The following is a 23,489-nucleotide window of genomic DNA, read 5'->3' on the forward strand; positions in this document are numbered from 1 at the left end:
AACAGATGAATAAATTTAAACACATTTTTAAACATAAAAACCTTTATCATAAAAATCTGATAATATAGAAGAAAAACTAATAACAATTAGTTTTGTTATTCTCTACAGTAGTTGAGAAGCCTTAATTTTTCTTGTGGTTGCTGACTTTAAAGAAGGAGTGACTATTTCTAGCACTACTTTTTTCCCCATATGAAGTCTATTCTTTCTCACTCATTAAGGAATGAATCTGGTTTCTGTTTTATTCAATATTGTATATACATCTCATCCATAAATATTTAAACTAAGTAAATATAGAATCTTAAACATGGAATATGCTTTCATTCTGAACTGGTGGCTGTGGGGGAAGGTAAAAATATTTTATTCAAAGACCAGTGGTCCCTTTGGAAGAGAGGAAAAAAAAAAGTGTTTAGCCAAAAAAATGGATATCCTTGTGCTTGCTGTAGGGTAGCAAACTTTTTACTGGGTTATACCTATATTGGTGTATTTATGTGTGTAAAGTTCAGACTATAAGGAAAGGGTTTGCAGATACTCCAGAAACACATGGCTAGTATTCAGCCTCCATATCTGGGGCTAATTTAATTCTTCTCCATTCAAAGTGTCTCAATCCTGCCTACAAATGCAGACCAGATTCCCTGTTAATTTTCTTTCTTGGAAGTACAGTCATTTTATTTCTAACTGGGAATAGCATGAAATGGAAATATATTTATGACTGTGCTTAAAAACAAACACCAAGCAAAACAAAAGCAGGGATAATCTGGAAGATAGTTCTGTAACAAATTGATGCAGAAAAATGAGGCATAATCCAAAGTACGCAACTGAATTTTCTTCAGGAAGATCTCCTTTAGCAAACCGATTTTTGGAAGCAGCGTAATGTGGCATACCTAGAGTACTTCATTAATTTTATCTTTATTGCCAGTCAAAACTATAATGCAAATTCATGGTTTTAATTTGATCCATGCATGTTAAGTTCACTGCATATGTAAATATGCAGCAGATCTAGATCCAATTCTTTTCAAAAAGGGTCGATCTAGAGAGGTGTAAACAAAAAAAAAATGTATTAAACTGAATACAATTAATACTGGGCATTTGTTCTTTATAATGTAATGAATGTGTGACTGTCATATGTATGACACCCTTGTTCCATATATATTGTACAGTCTGAGCTGCTGAGGGATACTTAATGTTGCATCTCAAGGCACAGATCTGCTGAGGCTTTCTTGAAAAAAGACAAGCTCTTTGTTATGTTTTGGAGTCTGTGGTTGGCTATCTACAGCTTGTGTAGGTAGCCAGTGGGTTAGACCAACTCCTGTAAAGTCTGTATCCATTTGCAGCTAATATATTGTTGAAATATAAAGTAAGCTTTAATTATAAAAGAGAAGGATATATACAACTATAGCACTTTACTATTTACAAAGCAAGATCGTACTAAACCTCAAAATAGAAAGGGAAAGTAGATAAATAACATTTTATTATACATTACAGAGACATAATTAATTGACCAATATGAATCTCCTTTGTTGAATTTGATGAGGTGGAATAATTAATTTTAAAGGTGAGACAAAAATCCACCTTTTATTTTAATTGATTTTTTATGGGTAGATCAAGTGCCTAAACTCGATTGGTGGTAAAGACTGCTTTATCTAAGTTTAGTAATGTTTCTCATTTTTCTTCTGGTTTTATAGATCAAATAGAAAAAGATGTGAGAGAACATAAAACAGTTTAATCTGTCCTTGTCAGAACGGCAGGGTAGAACAGTATTAACAACAAGATTCAATGTTTTTTGTTGACTTGTTTTGTGCTGTTTCCATTTTTTTCATAGAAAGCAATGGCAATGGCTTTATTGATTTATAAAAGGAAGATTGGAATATTTTAATTATGTCCTATGTAATTAGACCTAGTAAAGAGTTTTTTGGTGTAGAGTTTTTTAAAAAACTTGGTCCAGAACTACCCTTTTAAGCTCAGCTGGTTGAAGTGATACAGTAATGAATCCTAAATTCAAACATTATTTCTTAAGAGTCTGGCTTTGTTTTCCAAAATCACATTGACAGATACAGGAAGAACAACACCCTTCTTTGGTCTTAGATCAATACTGTAATGAAAATGCAAATACATTTGTGTGTTTCCACAGCTCCCATACAAGCAGCAGTCACACTGTTTTATTTTTTCTTCCTTCACTTTATCTCTACCAGCTCACAAATTCAGTCTCTGTTGACACAGAGCCTTCAACACAGAAATTCAAGACAGAAGGAAAGTGTCATTTCATGTCTCCCTATGCTTTCATATCCTGTCTCTTCTAACTTTCCTTCTGAAATTTTCTATGTCAGCTATGCAGTTACTTTGATTACTTCCTTCTACTAAATTTGTTCAGTGAATCTAGACCCCTGAGCTGCAAGTACCATTTTGGTATAAACATAAGCTCTTTTTCTCTTTGTGGGCATCTTAACTTTGCTGTGCAGAATGAGGTACAGTCCCTTTGTCTGTGGTTGTAATATACTTCATTAGTTTCCAGAAGACAATAACTTGCTTTATTCCCATTTTAGAAGGATTAATTATATTCATAAAAAAGCACTCACATAGCAAACAGAAAAAGAAACCAGATGTTGCAGAGTTACTTAACCAGTGTTATTTGTGGACAAATATCTAAGTTATGTATCTAAGCTGGCTACCAAGTGAATAAAATATCCAAAGTATATATAAAAATATATTTTACCTGATAGTATCATTCTTTTATCTAACAATTACGGGTAAGTACTTTATCAGTTCTTGGCCAATAAATCTGCAAAAGTATTTGATTAGGATATTAATAGTCTCTAAGGCATGTTGTGTACAGTCATGGATCATAAATAGGTTTTTATTGCATAAGGCACACTTGCATGTTTCTAACAGTTTAAGTTTTGTGTGCTAATGAGATAGTATAGTGATAAACCTGTGCAAATTTGTTTTTCATATAGATGCAGAATCTAAAATAATGGATGTTTAGAACAGACAGATTAATTCATTATCTGAACACAAGTATTTAAACGTATTTCAGTGAGAAAGCTTCTCTTCTAGAAATGCTGTTTTGTAAAACAGGCACATGGAATTTCTCTTACATAAATGGTTTGCATAGGCTGTTAAGGAAATATTTGAGAGCTAGCATGTGTTTCTAAACCTGTTCCTATATGTTTTAGCTAAATTTCATGCCATTTAGTACCTGTAGGATTTGTAAGACATGTTCTTACATACTTTGGAAGTACAGAAGCTTCCTGTTCCAGTCCTTAAAGGACAAACAATAACTGTTTGTATTGACCCTTTCATCATTTCTATGTTCTTGTCGTCTTAGAAATCCTCAACTGTGGTATCTCCCTACATTTGTCATCCAGCTGTTTTCTTGAGCACTTAGAGTTCATCTTCTGCCAACCACTCCTGTCAAAGATAATATGCCTCAGGCCATTAACAGAAATTTTCTAAGTGACAAATGTTGCAATATTGCAGTTAGTAATATCTCAGCACTTGTATGGCTCTGCCTAGTATTCAGCTTTGGCTAGCTAATTCAAGGAAACGTCTTCTCTCTATTTTGCCATATTTGCTCTTTTAATGTTTTTCATCCTGCATATCAGTCTCTCCTTTCTTGTGGCTTCTAGTCTCTTCATTCTCTTCTGTGTTCTTTCTGTTGTGTTCTCCTTTCCCTCTATACCCTTTTCCAGCTGCAATATTGCTTCCAGGTTTTCAGATATCAGATTCACTTGATTAATTTTTAGGCCTCTCTCTTTTCCCTTCTTTTTCTTTCCTCATTAGGAACATGCAGGTTCTTCAAACCCTTCTCTTCAAAATTTAACCCCTGGCTTTCCTAGGTTATGAAATCTATCAGCAGCCTTTTTATTTTATTTTTTTCCCACTGTTTTTTTTTTTTTTTTTCCACTTTTCCTAGAGGCACAGTAATTTTGTAACAGTTGTGTTACAACAGTTTTCATAATTCTGTTCTGACCTCCCAATTTCCCATCATTTGGTCCATGCAAGTGCTCAACCTGATGGACTCTGAGCTCAGCAGAGTCAGGGAAAGTATGTAGTTTCTGTCACCAGAGACGGTAATAATCTGTACGTCTTTTTTAAAATACCATTTCCTGTTTATGGGAACCCATTATTGTGTACAGTTTATTGCAAAGAGGCATCATTCTTAAATGTACATTTGTCTTAAGAAGTTTGTGCACTTTCTTTTACTATATGCAAGAATTTTTGCTTTATATACCTATTTCCCTTGTCTAAAAGTAACTTGCAGAAATGGTGATAAATGTTAAATGGATCTTGTAAAATTGTTAGTTAATTTCAAAACTGATTAAAAGCATTGATGTTTTCATTAGATCTCAGCACTGAGGAATGCCCAGTTTTCATCATAACAGAGTTGTTTAGTTCTATGTAAGCCTAAATACTTTGCCCTTGAGAGATATCTTACTGTCACCTGCTCCTAAGAGTGGAAAGCTATTTTTTCAGCTCAAGGTTTTTGTTTTGTTTTAGAATGGAATCTTTTTCTTTTCTTACTTTTTAGCAAACATCTTTGATGTGGGACAGAATCCATTTGATGCAAAATAAGTCAAAGCCTGAGATACTATGAAACATCCCTTTAGTTGAAATATATCCAATTCTAGATAAGTAACCCAAATCTCCTCATTCCTGCACTTCTCTATTTCTCTGTTAAAGAGATACCTAGATATCCAGGCAAACAGTTCTACTGGCTGCATCATGATCTTCTAATAGCTAGCACTTTGTTGATGAATAAAAATGTAGTGGTAGATGTTGTGGTTTAACCCGGCTGGCAGCTAAACACCACACAGCCGTTCGCTCACTCTCCCCCTTCCCTCTCTGGGATGGGGGAGAGAAACGGGAAAGTGAAGCCTGTGAGTTGAGATAAAGACAGTTTATTAAGATAGAAAATAATAATGATAATAATAATAATATGTACAAACAAGTGATGCACAATGCAATTGCTCACCACCCGCTGACCGATGCCCAGCCCAACCCCGAGCAGCCGGCCCCCCCACCCCGGCTAGCCACCCCTATATATTGTTCAGCATGACGTCAGATGCCGTGGAATACCCCTTTGGCCACTTGGGGTCAGCTGTCCTGGGTCTGTCCCCTCCCAGCTCTTGCTGCACCCCCAGCCTGCCCGCTGGCAGGACAGAGTGAGAAGCTGAAAAGTCCTTGGCTTAGTATAAGCAGTGCTCTGCAGCAATTAAAACATCAGCATGTTATCAGCACTCTTCTCATCCTAATCCAAAACATAGCACCCTACCAGCTACTAGGAGGGAAAATAACTGTCCTAACTGAAACCAGGACAGTAGGTAAAGTTATTTAAAACATTCTCTCAATATAAATATCTAAGAATATTTAATGTTGAATTACAGATACATCAATCACAGACATTAAGTTAATGCTGTTTAGCATAAAGTAGAATTAAAAAACCTAAATGTTTCTCCTCTCTGCTAAACAATTAGCAGAATCAATTTAACTCAGAATGTCAGAAAACCTTTAAAGCTGTATTGGGTAAATACAGTCTGGATTTATTTGGGTGTAAATAAGAATGGCTGTCACATTCACCAAGCTACAGTTGGCTTATACCTAAATAGCTTTCTTTTTTCTTTCTTTCTTCTTTTTTTTTTTTTTTTCCTTAAATAATGCCCTGTTTATCTTTAAAGGGCACACAGATGTAGGGCCAAATCAGATTTTGCTTGAAAGGAAGGAAGGAATGCATAAATAAATGCATTAGTACCTAGTTCAAGCATATTGTTTTAAACTCTGTGGGGCTTTTTGAAATAATGATTGAGAATATTGCCAAGTTCTTCCAGTAGATATGATTCTTCAGGGTGAAAAAGGAGCAGGAGGCAAATATTACAGGACTAAGAAAAACTTTGAAAAGAACCAGATATATAAAGTGGGAAACAAATCTCGAGGTGTTTTACATTTATTTTCCTTGTCCATTTACAACCAAGAAATCACAGCCCCTACAGAAATCTCATGGAAGCCTTGGGTATAGGGCATCTCTGAAAGTCCTATACTATGCATCTCAAAACAGAAAAAGAATGGCTGCAGGTATTTTTTAATATCTGGAAATATTCTGTCTGGGAACCTATGGAAGACCAAGAGTTGGCATCTTACCCAAGTCATTCTCATCAGCTGACAGCAAGGTACTGCACTGCACCATAAGTGCTTCAACCCCATTGATAAAGAAAGCTTCCACGCCCTATCTCTAAAACTGGCCTCTCAAATACATTTCTGTTATGTCATGCACTACATTATGCCTAGTTTTGAATCTCCTTGATACCTCCTGTATTTATGCATTCTGTCTGCAAGTCTCCTCTCATGTGGCAGCCTAGCTGGGACTGCCACATGGCAATATGAGTGTTATAATCATAGCCTCATGCTTTGCACAGAGGAATTTCTTAAATATTTGCCCCTTACTCATAACATAGGTGTGAAGATTATAGATAAATGGAAAAAAAATCTTCTGCACACTTCCTTTCTTTGCTTTCATCATCATGTTTCAGAATCATTCATCTGACTTTTTCAAGTGGTACGGTCCTCTTTCATTCTTCTTATTCTAATGGTGCAATGCCCTCTTAGATAGGGAGCATTTGTGTTTTTTAGAAAGTGTATAGCATTTTTCTGCTTCTCTTCTTCCCGTGAAGTCTTTTTTATTTCCAACACTGTATGTTCTTCAGGGCTTGGTGTCTTTTTTTAAAACAAGAACTAATTCCACTGACAACACATACTGTCCTACTAGAACAGAGCTGTTCCATGTTTCAGCTGGCCATTTGATGCAGCATTAGGCACCTAAACATTAGGTGTCTCTTAGTGATGCTAGAAAAATGCCAATTAAAGAGATAGTGATAGATGTGACTTAATTAACAGAACTCTTGACATAGAACTAAAATGTATTAGATTTATCTTCCCTCAGGTTCAGATTGAAGAGACAGATACAAGCTGTAAATTGGCACAAACTGCAATGTGATCTACAGAGCATGTATCTAGACTAAGAATATCTGTGCTGGATTGGACACAACATAAGAATCTGTAATTCTCAGCAGAGACGTAGGACATTCTCACTTGCCTAGTTATCTGAGATAACCTGCTGTGAAACCACATCTTCAAGTCTTTTAACAACTATTATCAAAAATCCCACTGAGAGGATACCCGTTTACACCAAAACCTTGATAAGTTACTTGCTGCAGTACCACAGAGATGAGAGTAGGAGAAAAAGAAAAAAAAAAAAAAAAAAAGGTCCCATGGTTTATCCCATGTTCAAAATACTGATCAGAATGCTAATAAATGAATAGATATTGATTTTTATTTGTATATATGCAAATAAATTATGTATGAAAATTATATGGAGGAGAATAATTAACAATATTAAAATGTGCATGACATCTCTTTCTGTTCATATTTTTGATTACAAAAATAGCAGATCTCAAATGTTTATAAGCTAAGTTGATTTTTTTAAATATATTTTTATATAAAAGGAAAGTGTTTATGCAGCTTACTTATGGACCAGGATATCATATCTGTTTATACTACATAAATATATATATTTATTCATTATCCTGATAATGTAGAAGAATGTTTTTTAAGTAAGGTCTGTATGTTTGTATGGTACTAAACAAGGATGATTAGTATTTCTGTTTGCATTTCTATGTATATACATATATGTTATTTATTTTCTGTATACTAAGCAGGTGTGAGCACTATGTAAAAAGCTGTCTAAACTTTTTGCTATGTTCCAGTCCTGTTTACAGCCCGTTGGCAGTATTTTAATGCAAATAATAAATAGGAAAAAAAATAAAAAATAAAAAAAAACTCCACTAGAGTTAGTTATTTAGCAGCATTTTTCACCCTGATGTAGTGATCTAGTAATTTATTTCCCTAATGGACAGCAAAACAAAACAAAAACAAAAGAATAGAATTTTAAATGGCTTTCTAGACTATATGTTTCATCAGTTAGACACTCAGCAATGAAATATTTGACATATAATTGCTACTGAACATTTATAAATTTATTTGATACAGAATGCCCATGCTTGAAATTCATTTATTTGTGTCTATTGTCAAATTTCTATTTAGCCCATGAGTATTTTAAGATTTGAGGGTAATTCAGAATATACTCATTCTTCTTCCTTTTAACAGAAAAATGATTATGAATTGAAGTTGGTTGAGGCTGCCAAATTACTTAGTTAATAATCAAATCAATTTATAACATGACTTAGATATATCTTTAAAAATATTATTTGAATCATCTAAAGACAGCTTAGAATCTTTTCTAAACGAGGAATGAATTACTGAAGCACTGAAACAATTCCAGTCACGAAGCCATCCTCCCCTGCTTTTTTGTCGTTCACAAGAAAAGTATTTGTTACCTGTTTTCAATTTATGTTTTTTATTTCTGTTCTATACCCTCACTTTGGAAACCGAAGATCTGGAAATAACTAATGGAAGTCTTAATTTTCTTGAAACTGGCAAAATAATTTTTAGCTCATCATTAATCAGTAATGATTCATATTACCTAAAAAATATGAAACTAACATTTAAGAGAATATCTAAATTATAGAATACAGGAAATTAACTGGTGCATGAGTTGCATTCTTTCTTTCTGGATAAAAGTGTATAGCGTAAATATCAAAGCTCAGTCATGTACGACTTCCAGAAAGCATTCTGTCAAATACAGTAATAGGTCTGCTATACTATGTAAATCCAAGCTGCTGAACAGTTACTAAACAGCAGTTAAATGGCATTCTTTTGAAAGCTTTTAAGTTAGCACTGCCACGGGATACATAGTTAATAACAAAAAACAGCTGCGTAGACATTTTTGGATGCCATAATTAAACTGATAAATCTGCAGTGACATTTATCTGTCGTGAAGAGATCTGCTATTAGTGGATTTTTTTCTTGAGTGATCATTTGTGTATTTATAGTATCTTGTTGAAGAATGAAACTCTATGCTTAAAAGCCATGTGATTTTTTTTATAAGCATAGAAAAGAACCATATTTTTCTTTAGAGTTTTCTTGGAAAGATATTTTCAGACATAAAAATTGCTAATTTTCTCTAACTTTTTGATAAACTAAACATCTTTGCCATAAGAACTGCAGCTACTGTTACTTTTGTCATTGCCAATCCATGCACACAAACAGAAAATTCTTTCAGGAAAAAAAAAAAAAAAAAAAAAAAAAGACTGCTGTGTATATGAGCTACTAAATCATTATTGGCAAAAACATGGAATTCTAAGTATTATGGCTTTTGTAGGAGTGTGGTATCTTTCTTTTAGTTCTACAGTTCACCTTTCATTTGAATGGATATAAAAAAATCTCTGAAGAAAGAACCAGGTTGAGTATTAACTATTCTTTATATTCCAGATCATTTTCAGATGCCAGCTATATTTTCCAGTCCTTCTGCAATTGAGAACAAATAGACAGAAGTACAGAAACCATATTGGTTTCCCTTCCTTTTGTTGATATCTGTTACTTTGTCTGATTTTAGGTTTGGAACTTTTTGGGGTGGTTGGGGGAGTGGAGACAGTTGTATGCAGTATGTGCAGGTTTCAGTGCCTGCTGAATTCCTAACAAAAGCACTTTCCTTTGAAAGTATTGAACTGCTGCCTGCAGATCAGAGAGTCCAGTTCATATCTTGTGTCCTGGAAGTTGTCCATTTTCCTGAGAGCTTCACTAATTCAAGAAATCTGTTCTGATTTTGAGACCAGTAGGGAACTCCAGTAGCAAATGAAAGCTTGGGCCAGTACATGGGGAAATTTAAGATATGCAAAGAACAAATGCAAATTAATTTGAGATTAGCTTAGTTACTGCTAAACAAAACCTAATGGAAATATTCCTTGGTTAGGATTAGCCACAGTGATGGTGAACTTTCTGCAAATAGGATGGCTGCTTTTGCTAAAGGGTTCAACCAATGCTCGTATCTGGCTATTTTTGATAGGAGTTTCTACTGTTGCAAATTTGAAATTAATTTTGATGTAATAACAACTGAGTATAGTTTCTAAAGAAATGTGAACCAAAGTTCATTTCACAGGTGCTTAGATCATGGATTGTACTGATCTTTTCACTTCGTAATTGATGTATAAATCAGATGGATGGACTTCAATTTTAACATTTTCCTCTTTAATGATAAATCAGTGTTGCTTTTGGAGAGTTTGTTTGTTTGTTTTTTATTTTAGCACTGCATTTTGAGAGAGACTCTCAGTCCATGTTCATGTTTCCTATTCTGATGCATATTTGACAAATCTTCTTCACTGGTGGTCATTACAAATGATTTTCACTTTCTCCTTGTTATGATATTAAGGAAGTAAATGCCTTGGGCTAGTTATTTGATGGAAATCTGTAATAACTCATCCATCATTCATGTATGAATGCTATGATCGTGGTTCAGTAAGCCTGTGGAAATTTTGGCCCAAAGTATTTTGGAAAATGTTTTCAAAGTCTGCTGAGCTCTTTTCTTCTTCCAGATTAGTGGTTTCTCTCTGAGTGCAGGTTAACTTTCACATTTTTTCCAGCTCTGCGTAAAACTCCTGATTTACTTCAAAACTCACTTTGTGTGAAAGCAGAGCTTTCATTAATTTCTTTAAAAAGATAATATGTGACTATAATCTGGGATTGCAAGTACAATTGTTTCATTCTTATGTCTCAAGACATTAATCCATACAAAAGATGGCATTGTGCCAGTTTCAGGAACATTGATGTGACTTCCAAATGGCAGCCTCCAGGGGAGCAGGAATGCAGCACTGATTATGTTGGTCCAGAGTGGCTGGAGCCCAGGCAGTACTGCTCTGAGGTGTCACCCAGCAGTGGCTGCTGGTCTATGGCAACAGCACTGCCCCATGCACTGGTTCAGCTACACGAGACAGGTCTGCCTCTCTGTCTGAGTACTATCAGCATTGCTGCAAGTAGACTTTTTTTCAAATTGTGTTCAGGAAAAACAAGACGGTTGCTGAAGCTGGCCTTAGCATGTGGAGCAGAAGGATGAAAATGCAAGTTGCGTTCCCACTGGGAACCCCTTGGCAGGAGGCAGGTCTCTGTGACATGCTCTCCTTACGGCGATCACACCACCCCTGGGTCAAGTGGCCCACGTGAGTGTCAAGAAAATAACATCAGTGAAATGATGGAAAGCATATCATCTGGTTTGCCTGTACTTCTAAGAGATTGCTTTGTAAGCAGTGTGACATCTTGCTATGGGTGTTAAAATATTTGTGGCATACTGTAAGTGAAGAATTGCATGTGGGTAACACCACGCCTAAGAACTTGCACCTAAGTACTGCTCCTGACTGCATCTGGCATCTCTGTGTGTGTGTGGCTTTCAAACTCTTGTAGAGAAGTGGCTGGGCACTCCGCTAAAAGACAGCTCTGCTTTATTTTTTTTTCAGGATTCAGTATACGTTACTTGTTTCAGCTTTACTGTCTTACAATATATAAAAATTATCTTTATACAGGGATAATTAGGAACATTTTTGTTGAAAAATCCAATTTTGTTTCCAAAAGAGTGTTTTGAAAGGTGCAATGCTGTGTGCAAATTCAGGTCAGATTTGGCGAACAGATGTGCACTTTCCTTTAAGAAATGTTTTTGAAAAGTTTTAAACATTTGTTTATTCTATATAGAAATCAAATTCAGATGAATTCATTGACAAGCACAGCAGGTTTTCTATCACAATGTTGAACCTTGTGTGCACCATTGAGCATATACTCCTGCATTTTTTCTTTTATAATATGTCTAGTTTTACTGCATGTTTGTATTAATTTACATACATTTCATATACATATGGTCTGTCCTTTAATTCTCCGCTGCGTCATTACACAAGAATGCCAAAGCTGATTCTAATTGTTCAGCAAACTGAAAGAATTTAGGGAGGATGCCCAGAAATTCAACGTTACTTAAATAAAATACACATGTATTTTAAACCTTTTAACAGACACGTTCTGTGCCATATCCCCTTTACTAATATTAAAATAAGACTTATCAGCACAAGCGGCATAAGGTTGTGCTGCTGGAGCCAAATCCTGGGATCAGCATCCAGGCCACAAGCCTGCAATCAGTTACACTTATGTTGAACTTCATGCACATTTGTCATTCTTTTAAATCAGAAGGATTATTCACCTACGAAAGACAAGTATGTGTGGAACTGATTCTGTGAGCAGACCCTTCATTATTATTGGTTTCATTACGAATCTGAGAACACGAAGAGGAAAATCTGCACTAAGACCACAAAATTTAGGTCTTAGTGATCATAGTAGGTACTCTGGCACTTAGGTACTCTGTCTGCTGGTAGTCACTGAAAAAGAAAAGGATCACTCAAGCAACGTGTATGGTAAGTGGTGGAAGGTGTGTTATGGGGGATAAAAGAGATTATGGAGAACAAGAGAGCTGAAAGTTATTCCATTGGTTTCCTAGCTGAGCTGAACCTTTTGAGGTCCTGTGAAAAATCACAAGCACACCATGAAATGGTAGGAATTGTGGAAGAACAGTAGAATAAGTGTAGAAGAAAAGATGAGAAGTTTTCTTTAAAAAAAAAAAAAAAATCTGGATATAGTAAATATTTTGATGTTACATTTTCCCAAGCTGGTTAGTTGAACCTGAAGAAGGATATTTTTTGGCTCATCCTAAATGGTAATGTTAATATCATCTAGGAAACATTTGTTTTCCCCAGACACTGCTTTTTGCATTGTTCCTGGCTGTGCAGGATGCAGTTCACCGTGTCATGTCTGCTGTATTTGCAGATTTTTACTTATTTTTTGCTATTAGTGCCAGTATTTAGCAACAGCATTTTAAATGTATGCAGAAGTATGATATTAATGATGTTATTACCTTCTGTTCCTGATGAGATTTTGTTTGCAAATTTGGGATTTATTCTCGTAATAATATTCATGCCCTTCCTTCACTCCCCAAATAGAAAACCAATAACAGCTATGAAGACATTAAGACAGACAAAGTAAAATCTTCAGCTACATTATATGAACATAACTGCTGCAGGTAATTAACACCTTTCATTTTGAGAAATGATTTGAAGCACTTGAGGGAATTTGGAATGATATTTTAAATTTTATTCAAACTACTAATGTAGAAATGAAATAAGACTGGTTTTATTTTCCATTTTTTGCTGTTTCTCTTCTCTCCCTGTTCTTTCTCTTGTTGAAAAACTATTGTCATTTATGTCATTAAAACATAGAATTATTGCCCCCAGTCTTTCAGCGAACCACAGCTGTTGACCTTTTTTGTCAAAAAGCTTTGAATACAAAGCTACATTGGGAACATTTGTAGCCTGTGGACCATGACAGTACTGTAGACTTCTCTCCTGTCCTGACAGAAAAGAGTGCCAGAGGGTGTGCTCACATAGTGACTGCATTATTTTCTGGCAATTGTAGTAAATATTTCCTTGCCTTTGGTTTTTCTGCCTCATCTCAAGTGTACAGTCATCCTTCAAACCTATTATACCACCTTATGAATACTGTGGCTTTGTCCCTTAGGCTATATAGTCTATTGTTTAAAATGTTTACCAGAGTTGTACAGATATTAAATTAAGCATTGCAGCTTAACGTGGAATGTGTGGATACTTGAAGCTGGATTTAAAAAGTCGTCTTGATTTCCTTGCTGTGTAATAGTATATTACTTTGAATGGGAAGGAAAGTTAAATTTTAACCTTTTTGAATACAGGAAGTGCTAATTTTCAGTGTCGGCTTATGAATATTAAATTAAATACTGAATGTTAAGCATGTGAAAAACTCAAGATGTCTTTGCTTGAAATATGCCATAAACTCTTATTTTTCTGGGTGATTAAATTAATCACTTTTCAGTAGTGCACACCAGCTGCTGCATCTGTAAGTAAACCAAGTACTTTCCCACAGTACATGCAACAATTTCATTGTTGTAGCATTTTATTTTGACAGGTAATCTTTATTCTTCTGCATACGAAATCAAAATTCAGAAGATGAGTAAAAATTAAAGATTTTTACAGTGTTTTTTACACTTTCTGTGAATTTAGATAGGACCATATTTTTACTGACAAATACAAAGGCAAATACAAAGCTCCATTTCTAAAATGTAGTTTTTTTTCTTTTTTTTTTTTCCTTAGGATAATTTTCTCTGTGAAGTTTGATCTGTCTTCACTATACTTATGAGATTTTGTAAAAAGAGAAGAAGCAATGTGATGTGAATGCAAAAATCACACCTTTTCAATACAATTCATTAGATTACTCTGCAATTTATATATATATAAACATACCTAAACCCTTTCAGGGAATAAGCAGTTACTTTTTTTTTTTTTTTTTTTTTTTTTTCCCTCAGTCAATTCCACTTAGAGGTGCAAGGAACAGAAATTGTACTTGCAATTCAACTGCTATTTTGAAATTATACTTGCATAAGAGAGGCTGCTTTCAGGAAAAAATATATATATATATATATATATATATGCTTCCCTCCCTTTTCTGTAATAGGACAAAATGCTTTGAACACAAAGTTCTTGGGTATCCTGAAAATCGAATTTAGGATTAATATTTGAAATATTTTGCATCACAAAAGCCTCAACCTATGAGCAAAATGTGACTCACAGAGCTCCAGCTTCTAGTTACTCCAGATCCCTGGAGTAACCTGCTGTCATTACTACTAGGCCTGTATCTCACCATAAAGGGCTGCATGCTAGTTGCTGAATGCTCCACATGCAGCCTGGAATGCTCCATAACTGCAAGCAGCAAGCTAAGACACCTTGCTGCACAAATCCACTCACATTTTTTGGACTAGCACATGTGATCATTCAAGTGGCTTAAAAAAAATTGGCATCCATACAAATCGTGTAAGTAAAGAAAGTAAATGGCTGAGGATGCACTTCAAAGCACAGGAATGAGTGATGGGTTTTCAGTGCTGGAACACTGAGATGGAAAAAGAGGGTAGGAGAATTACGGTAATGACTCCTTATACTAATTCTGAACAAAGCACTTAAACTGAGTCAGATTTATGGTGGTTGAGTAGAACAGCTACATTGTTTGCACTCAAATCCATCTCGTTTTCCTAATTTAATATATTGTTATACAAAAGAGAGGTACAAAATTTTTCCTTTCTATTGGTGGTTGTTATAGGACATCTATTTTATTTTTGTATTATTCCAGTGAGAACAGCACAACTGAAATTATATCCAGGAATAAAATGCTAATTATATGCATAAACTTATAACTAAATTCTTCATTATAGCCTAGGAAACAAAGGGAAGGTGTTTTCTGTCGTCATCGTGGTGATCTTGTCCCTCTTTGTTTTAGCAAATCTCCTAAAATATAAAGCAATTATAATACATAAAAAATTAAAGTGTAATACTGTTACTGGAGGCCAAAGCAGTGGAAGTATGAACTTAGAAAAAGGTTAAAATAGTGAATTGAGGAAACACAAAAAGAAGAGAACTGTGGTTCAGAGAAGCTCGGATCTAGCAAGGGAAGACTATTAGGCTAAATCCAGCAAAGTGCTGGTGCAGTAGTTCTGATCTGCCAGTAACATGCCTTTCATATTGCTGTTTTCTAAATATATTGGTTAGTTAATGTTCATGTATAGAAAAAAAATAAAAAATAAAAAAAATAAAAATGAAATCTTGGATTATTAATAAGAAGGTCCTATCTGTTCACCTTGTTGTTTTTAAAATGAAGTTTAAAGTGGTAACTTATTCTTACTATAGACTTTTTTTTTTTTTTTTTTTTTTCTCCAAAAAATGACCATATCAACCTGCTTCTTTAAGGCTGTTATTTCATTCAAAGTCTTGCTAATCTGGAAGGGACAAACATCTTTCTGAGCTAAACCGTAAGGTACCTAAGATGCAGGGATCGTTACATCAGCACCTCTTGTCAGAGTCTGCTTTCTCCATGCCCAGGCTGTCCCTTGCTTGGCATCCTTACAAACAAAAAGATTTTTTTCCAGCTCTTTGGGAAAAGATTTTTTTTTAATTAAAAAAAAGAAAAAAAAGAAAAAAAAAGAAAGGGGGGGGGCTTGGAATAAATATCCAATTCCTAACTGCCCACAACTACCACTTGCATCCTCAGATTGCTTTCTGTGACCCAAAAGTGGTTTGCAAGACCTTTTAGCTAGCTCTACTGAGTATGGAAACATTTTCAATCAGGAGTCCGTGAATACCAGTCAGACAATAGGCTGAATTCCTGAGTCTTGCAAAGCCTCAAAAACTGGTATGAGGAGTATATGAAAAGGTGTAAGACAGAGGAATCCAAACCCTGCCATTTATATGAATCCATGCGATAAGAGGTATCAGGCATTGCTCTTGATACTTAAGAGCATTGAGACAGATCCTTACTTTAATGTGCATTTCATCTTCCAGATCAGATCTTTTCAAGGTAATCTTTATCACCAGATTAAGATTTTCTGAGAAAAGGGATGACTTTATCTAGGTTTATTGCTATTATTTAAATTTGTGCAGAAAAAAAGGGTGACATTTTCAAGGACATATGTGGTAAATTAAATATATAATCCAAATGACAAATGTCCCAGCTCATATATGCCTCTACATTGTGCCCTTGCTGCTCAGAAAATGTTCTCCTTTTTGTCCTAACATTTAGGTTTATCAGGGAAGTACTGTGTTGTATTAATTTTTTATTGTGCTAATACCAGAAGCACAACAAAGCAAAGGAGTTTTTGGAATTAAATTAAAAGAGAATGTATACGTATAATTCAAGATACTGGTTAATCCTTAAGTGGAAAATGTACAATAAAAAAAAAAAAAAAAAAAAAAAAAAGCCTCTTTGTAAGAAATAAGAAAGAACTAGTAACTTATTGACTTTTTTTTTTTCTTCCCATGCAATAGTCTTGAATAAACAAACAAAACAACCACAAAACAACAAAACAATTAATTGACCTGTCACAAAGTGGACCAATAGGCTGAGACGTTTTTAAGTTCTTAATATAATTGAAATCAGTATCTATATAAATTGCCAAAATAAAATACAAGTATGACAGATTAATAATATGAGCAAAAGAACATTTTTGAACACATTAGATGCAAAAACATTGGAAACTATTCATTTGATTTAATTGTAATCTTTTGCCAAAAACATTAGTGTAATACCTTTGAAGAGTAATTGGTATAAAGAATATCCTCAAAGAGGAGCATTTCCACATGCTTAGGCTTTATTTTGCCCTCATTAAACTTTATTCTGTGCTGAGTATTTCCTGTCTAAAGCATAAGGATTATTCTTCTGCAAACATCTTAACTTTCGAGCTTTATCACATTTTGCTTCCCAATGCCTTTTCCAGATGCTGATTAGTTAATTATAATCAAAGAGGACTTTTTGGTCCTTTAATGTCAGGTCTACCTTTGTCGTTTGTTTAATCAGACAGGTTAGGAAGCTCCTTCTGGTCACCCTGTTCATCAGGAGATGGCTTTCAGGTTGCATAAGAACCAGCATGTACAATATAGTTAAAGTTTAATACAGCCATGAATTAAGGACTGAAGAATGGTAAGAATGGAAAGAAACATTGTGCAGGACTGTCATTTTTATTTTTAGTCCCAAGTGTAAAACTTTTACTGAAGGAACAACAGGAGAAAATTAGTTTATCATCGTATTCGATTCTGAATGACCCCATCTTAAATTCTGTGTTTGCAACTTTGAATTGATAAGGTTTTTTTGAGGTAGGACTTGGCTATATGTGCATCACTAGGACTTGGCTATGTGTGCATCACAATGAATCCTTGGTCTTTAGCTAGTCTAATTGGATAAAATCAATGTTTATTTTATTAATTTGTATCATAATCTAATGAAATGATGTCATTATCTATGAACTGAATTTATTTCCTCATGAGCTCAAGATCAACCAGATGCTTAGAAGTCAAGATATTGTCACAAAATGGAAGATATATTCAAATAAAGTCTAGACTTACTATCTCTTTCTCCCTCTCCCCCAACATCCCTTTTTCCCCACCCCAGTTATCTCATGAACTTTGCTTCTCACCATAAATTTGTCTGATACTGACATTTTCAAGATAGTAAGTCTAGACTTTTGGAAACTCTGGAGACTAATGAAAAAGTCATTGAGATGGTTCTTAAGTGTCTTGGGCAGCGTTCCCAGGGCACCTTTGACAATCAGTGTTACTTGAGTTTTTCCCTTCCACATTTAGAGGTCTTCTTTATTAACTTCTGCCTGAGGCTAATCTTATGGACAAGCAAATGTTTATGGTAAAGATATTTGGGGGTTATGATCCTGTAGGATGTTTCATTAACTTTTTGTGGCTTCTCCAGTCCAAATAAGTGTTAAGGATCTTTACTTTTACCATTTTTTGTGAGCTGATCATTCCTATTCCTGGGGAGTTAATGCTGGCCACACAAAGATCAGTGGAGGAGTGGAGGATGTAGGGTATTTGATTTTGCCTAGTATTAAGGATTCACTAGTGGCAGATACCATATGCTCTCTGTATGTGTGATATGACTTTTGCCTTCACAAGAGGGCAATTAATCCAGGTTCTAGGCATCTTTTGCAAACTAATTAATGAATGTGCTTTTGAAGAAATGAAGAAATACTGCATATGAAAGGATTATTCTCAATTTGGCAAAGTCATGTTTCCATTACTGAACTTGAATTGATTGTTTAAATAAGAATTATTATAATACTGAAAATTTACATCCCAATTCTAATTTCCAATGATCACTGAAATCGTGTAATGTAAAGATGTCTTATTTTCAAAACCTATTAGCTCAAGTGATTTTAACAAAATTTTCAACACTGTACTACACTTGCTTTTCTTCTGCTATTATGTATTGACTGTATTTTGTCTATATTACACATAGTGGGCTTAGTGGATTTATAAAGATATTTTAAAGGCATATTTGAGTGTCATTCTGTAATCAAGTCACTGGTGCAAAGAGATTTTGTTCACAGAGGTTCAGAAGTGCCTGACCACACACCAACCTGCTGGTAGAAAATGCTGTATCAGCACAGCACCTCTTGACACTTGCTGAGCTGAGAGCTGGGTGCTGCTGTATGCACTGAGAAACCTCTCTGGCATCAATTACTTTCACGCAATGTAGTTTTCTGTTTGGATTCTGAAAATCACAGCTGCTCTGTCCTGCCCTAACATTTGTGTTGTTGTTACTGCTGCTTGTGCCCATGTGCAATGCTGCTGTACAGCCACAAGGTGCATTTCATTCTTTCTCTGACCCATCTTTGTTAAGAAATAGCTCTTCCACTACAAGAACAAATTTCCACTTTCTGCCCATAATCCAACACATAGAACCAACTGCAATCTCAGTCTTTTTATTGGCCAGATTAAACCACTGGGTTATTCAATGAAAAAATATTATTATAGCCATGGCCGTACCATCAAAAACATCAAATCTCTTATATTTAATGTTTGTAGAAAATATTTTAATCCTTTTGCAAATTATTTGCCTGATAGCCACTTGGATTAAATAGCTATAGTCCCACTAAAATCAGCACAGCCATGCTCACTTGCGTTTTCTCTACTGTCAGAGTTGTATTCTTGTTTACCCCAGTCAGCACTACGAAACTTAGCTTTGATGCATCTATCTTTGTCAGTTTTCAACCAGTCTTTTCTGATACATCAGTTCCTGTTGTATATGGTGTACCTGTGTGTTTCTTTGACCTTTCTTGGGAGGTTGATAAATGTGTTCTTAAGCACCTGTAAGTGAATTGTAATATATGCTAAAATTATATTTTTGCAATATTTCTGCCAAAACAAACTACAGTGGATGGCTTGTGTCCACATTGCATTGGAATGTGCATGCTCATAAAATTTTACACCGGATATTTGACATCTTGCCAACATTCATTTTCTATCACATCACCATCATTTCCTACTTTAAACTTATTAGTACCAAGTACATATATAAGCATAGTTGTATGCTCCTTAGAATATTATATATTTAGAGGGGAAGGAAAGATGAAGCCAGAAAGAACATATAAAGGTCTACTTAAAGAGCTATATTAATGCTTGAACTTATTTAATCCTGCATTACACAACTGTATGAGACATTATATATATATATATATATATAAGGAACTTTCTGGTATTGAAGCTATATGGGAAAAGTTACCAACTTTTGTTTTATTAAGTTGAGGAAAGTTTTTGCCCATTAGAAGTCAGAGTTATTATGTCTTCATAAATATGTACATAAGCTGTAGTCCAGGAAATTACAGGTCAGAGGGCCCTGTGTTGTCTGAATACAACGAAGGGAACTGTTTTCATGAAAATTCTTATTTAAGCAGTATTCTTTCTTTTAAATAGAATTATAATTAGCTAATATAAAGGAATATTGTAAAGGCAAATTATATATCTCCTGCTTCTGTTATGGATCTCTTCTTAGTTTCTGCATCAGAATAGAGTACCAAAATTTTTATTTTGCTTAAATTTCACATTTTTAATTCACTCATTTGTGAGGATTAATTATGAGACTGTTTACTCTTGTTTTTGTTATTAATGTATTAGATAACCTGGTCTTTTTTTTCATAATGTTGTTATATTTGGGATCACAACACAGGCTAGAGTCTAGCAATACATCATTTGAATTACTATTTATGTGTTATATATATATATATATGTATATTTAAGTGTCAAGTGACTTTCCAAAACCTTTATACATATAAAATGTATAAAACTATACTCTGAGCCCTATTAAGTGATGGCTATGCTCAAAAGAAAGTATTTCTATTACCTATCTTCTAGGTTTTTTATGTGGGAAATCTGCATACACCCACATGTTCATACCAATAAAACTGTTTATAAACACAGGGCTCTGCCCCTTCAGCTGATAGGAGGATCTGGTGGTCATCTCTAGAGATATAGATCCTTGTCAACAAGATGACCTTTGAAGAAGATGGACTTGTGATATGCAGGAAAGGGAAAAATGGAATCAGAGAGGAAAGTATATGAAGTTAAGAGAAGGGAAAGATTTCTCTTAGTTTGAAATAAAAAGAAATTACAAAGGGAGAGAAATGCAAGAGGGAATATCAGAGGAATGGATGATCTGAGAAGCTTCAGATTGTTCTTAAATTGTCCACATTTTTGGACTTTACCTGAACCATCTAGGTTTTTATATTAATTTTCTATTTTACATCTTTATGAACTTATACTGTAAGAAAGAGAAGTACTTGAAAGAAAATGAACAAACAAATCTGATCTTTATTAGTAATAGAAAACAAAGGACTAAAGCAAAATTAATCCCCTTTGTAACTATATAAAGTTAAGAGGTACAGCGTTATGAGACAAACAGCAGAAAAATTACATCTGAAGTCTGTAATAAGATTTATAGCATTATATTTTAAGGAGCTTAAACCCATATTTATGAATGCTTTGCATTTTATTTGAATCTTGTGAAAAGTTGTCATTTTCCAGGATTTCTCTACTTTAGGACTAAAACCTATAGAAAATTACAACTTGTTGCTGTGCAGACTGTTCAAGATTTCATTTTGACCTAGGTGCTGCTGGGGTTGGCTGCAATTACATTTAGTTTGTGACATTTAGTCACTCTCTGCTTAAAAGATAAATGTCATAAGTCATTCCATGAGAGAGCATGCATTTCTCATCGAATATTCTGCTATTGATCTACCGCTGAAAATAGAAAAGCATCTTATAATGATCTTAGCTAATTTGAATCTTTTGTAAGATTGAACTGATTGGATGCACAATCAAAGGGATTGTAAGAAAAAGAATAGAATTTTTAGTGCTGTTGTTTCTTCTGAAACTCATGAGATCAAAGAGAAAATGATACATTCCTTATAGCATCATTTTTGGGCAGAAGCTTCTGCCCAAAGAAGCTACATCTTGCTGTGAAAAGGCATTGATCTCACTCCTCTCTATGGGTTCTCACTCAGCCATCAGAACATAGCAAACCTGTGCTGTCATCACATCTGCAGCCCAGTCCCTCTATCTAACACAATAGCACCTGGAGTAACATACAGGACATTGACAAACTATCAAGTGCCATATATTACCACAGAGTTCCAAGTATTCTCATTTTCCATCTTTGTGATTTTCTTTAAAACAACCACCACCAACAACAACAAAACACACAAACACACAAAAACAATAGCATTCTGTCAAAAATAACATGACTAAAATTCTAGGGTTGGTAGGATGTGGCATACACTAATATGCAGGAGGGTAAAAGTCTTCTAAAACTCATATGGCCTAAAGCAAACTCTAGATCTTGATTAAGAGTTATGTAAGTGAAATTGGTATCTTCTTTCTTCAGTTTATTTTTGTAAATAAATAAAATCACTGTGGGCTGTTCTAACAGTGAGACATATTCATATTAGGAATACCATCTGCATTATGTGTTTTTTAGTATATGGGTGGGTAACAGTAAATATTATGTAACTATTAAGATTTGGATAAAAAACAGTGTCTTGCTATCCCCTTGATAGCCTCTCATCCCCTGAGGTACTGAACACTCATTTTCCATAGTAATCATTCAGCCCTTTGTTTTCATCAAATGATTGCATCAGATAATACATTTTAGCTTATGTAGCCTAGAACTGGTAATCCCAGGAGATTAATAAGATTATAAATGTAACTAAAATTAATCAAGTTTAATCAAGAAAAAGGATTAACATGACAATATTTTCTTCTTGTTGTCAATCAATCAAATGAATATGCAATGCAGAACCTAACCCAGCATGACGTAGCAACAATTCAGAATTTCAAAACTTCCCCAGGCAAAAAAGTTTTACATTGAAATTGTGAATATGTAACATAGAATGAAGAATCTATATCCACTGCATTAATTCCATGCCCATTGCATTTTAAAACAAGCTACAGTTAAAAATATAAAATAATATCAGATATAATGCATGAATAATCCAAACATGTGGCATGAATAAATTGATTTGAACTGATTATTTAACATGTAATTCATCTACAAAGAATTCCTGATGATGGAATTCCTGGACTGTCATTTTCAAAAAAAGCAGTGTTGATTAGCAGAGATCCAAGACCATTTTTTTCTGACTTTTCACTTGATACTGTTTTGTTTTGTCAGAATAAATTTTCATACCTATATTTGAAGTAAAGCATTGACTCTCTGTCTTCCAGAGATCTTCTTTAACCTTGTTCTAAACAAAGTTCATTGTACTCTATTTATCTCACTAGGAATGCAGCTTTCAAGGTCAATTGTTGTCCATTTGGAGATGTGGACAATAGAAATTAAAAAATATCTTAGTTTATCCATTACGTTTTCCTACTGGTGATAAGTTCTCCCTAAGCAGTGTTTGCTGCTGTCACGCTCCTGTCTCATTATTTTGGATAATAACTAGCTTTCAGATTGTCACAACAGATTGTCAGTGTATGCAAGACTAGATTTAAAAATATAAAAGGAAAGTTTCAAGTTAGGCCTTAATTTTTAACTGGACTGTGTTCTAAGTGACTAATTTATGTTAAATTAAGAACCTACATTTGGGGCAGAACTGCATTGCAGGGAGTAAGGCTATGTAGTCTAACAGTTTTGGCAGTGAGTGGGCCATTATTCTGGTG

At 34.5% G+C, this 23,489-nt stretch overlaps 1 protein-coding gene across 21 annotated transcripts in view; it reads left to right on the plus strand.

The window, feature by feature from the left end:
* The window catches only part of ERC2 (ELKS/RAB6-interacting/CAST family member 2), a 537,199-nt gene that overhangs the window by 485,026 nt on the left and 28,684 nt on the right, over nt 1-23,489 (plus strand). Inside the window, exon 21 of one of the 21 annotated variants that reach the window (XM_035338160.1) lies at nt 12,915-12,994. The exons of the other annotated variants lie outside the window; for them this stretch is intronic. The gene's annotated coding sequence lies outside the window, so the exon portion shown is untranslated. The remainder of the gene's footprint in view (nt 1-12,914; nt 12,995-23,489) is intronic. 21 annotated transcript variants of the gene reach the window in all.

Source organism: Oxyura jamaicensis, chromosome 12 (genome assembly GCF_011077185.1).
Source record: "Oxyura jamaicensis isolate SHBP4307 breed ruddy duck chromosome 12, BPBGC_Ojam_1.0, whole genome shotgun sequence".
NCBI lineage: Eukaryota > Metazoa > Chordata > Aves > Anseriformes > Anatidae > Oxyura > Oxyura jamaicensis.